Genomic DNA, 1,765 nt, shown 5'->3' on the forward strand with positions numbered 1-1,765 from the left:
CACAATCTACACACACCAGTGGTGTAAAGTACTTAAGTAAAAATACTTTAAAGTACTACGTAAGTTGTTTTTTGAGTATCTGTACTTTACTTAACAATATAGATTTTTGACAACTTTTACTTCACTACATTCCTAAAGAAAACTATTTACTTTTTACTCCATACATTTTCCCTGACACCCAAAAGTACTCAATACATTTTGAATGCTTAACAGGACAGGAAAAGGGTCTAATTCACACACTTATGAAGAGAACATCCCTAGTCATCCCTACTGCCTTTGATCTGGCGGACTCACTAAAGATAAATGCTTTTATTTGTGAAATGATGTCTGAGTGTTGGAGTGCGCCCAACACTATCCATAAATAAAACAGAAAAAAAAGAAAAATGGTGCTTGTTGGCTTGATATAAGGAATAACAAATGATTTATACTTTTACTTTGATACTTAAGTATATTTTAGCAGTTATATTTACTTTTGATACTTAAGTATATTTAAAACAAAATACTTTTAGACTTTTACTTAAGCAGTATTTTACTGGGTGAATTTCACTTTTACTTGAGTCATTTTCTATTAAGGTATCTTTACTTCTACTCAAGTATGACAATTGACTACAGGCTTCTGGAACACTCTCAGATGAAAGCAGGGGAGAGGGAAAGAGGGAGAATTAAAAAAAGAGAGGAGGGAGGGGAAAAAGAGAGGAGGGATTGATATTCTCAACCTATCTGGAAGCAATCATGAGGAGAGTAACACGCACAAGCTTTCACTACAAAAGAACACGGAGTCCTTGCCCACTTCCAACAAACACATACTCTCTCACACGCACACGAGCAGTCATTAATCAGTGGCAGATATGACACTACACCAGGGGTCTCCAACTTCTCTAGCATGAGAGCTACTTTAAAAAAAAATTGCAACATATCACGAGCAACACATTTTTTCCTAGATTTCAAATAGGCACATTCTTCTCTGCTTTCCCGGATCCTTAAGTGTACAAGACAGTGGGGCACTGTTTTCTGTCGTTATACCTGGTAAAAAAAATCAGCTCTATAAAATCTGTGATTTCTTACCCAAATATTATGTTGTATATTTTCCCCCAATTTAGTTTTTCAGTTTTATTTTTTGTTTTTAGATTTTTGGGGGTTTTCACTCTCAAATTCCAATTGTTCGTAGAGAAACAACATAATTGGATGTCCTGAGTCAATGTCAATGCTTAAATCACATTAGAAGACCATTTTTTTTAGGTTTGGAAGAAAAATAACACTTTTAGATTTTTGACTGTAATTCCCCTTTAATTGCGCATCTGGTCCTTTAATTGCACATCTAGCAAGTGAGGAATTTTCCCTCTAAAGTGCAGTTCTAGTGATGGTTCTGTACGGCTGTTGCTCATTTCAGGGCCAAGTTTGCAAACAACAAATATAGATTATATACTTTCTCATTATATACTTCCGCCAGGTAAGACAACTTTGCAGTTAACATTTACTTGAGGTTTTAGGGAAAGTATTTCTGTCAACCCAAAGTATTTCTGTCAACCCACAAGACAGCTCAACTAGTCTTTACTGTGAGCCGTCAATGAATCAAATGTTATTTGTCACAATACAACAGATATAGTACACTTTAGTTTGAAATGAACCACAGGTCTTCATGCCATGCATTACATAACACTTAGATTTACATTTTGGTAAGTGATGGCAGGGTTGGTGTTGGTGAGCGGATACAATTATCAAGAATCTTGTCATAGAATGCAACAAAAGCAGGCAAAAAAAAAAG

This window comes from Salmo salar, chromosome 11 (genome assembly GCF_965601325.2).
Source record: "Salmo salar chromosome 11, fSalSal1, whole genome shotgun sequence".
In the NCBI taxonomy this organism is placed as follows: domain Eukaryota; kingdom Metazoa; phylum Chordata; class Actinopteri; order Salmoniformes; family Salmonidae; genus Salmo; species Salmo salar.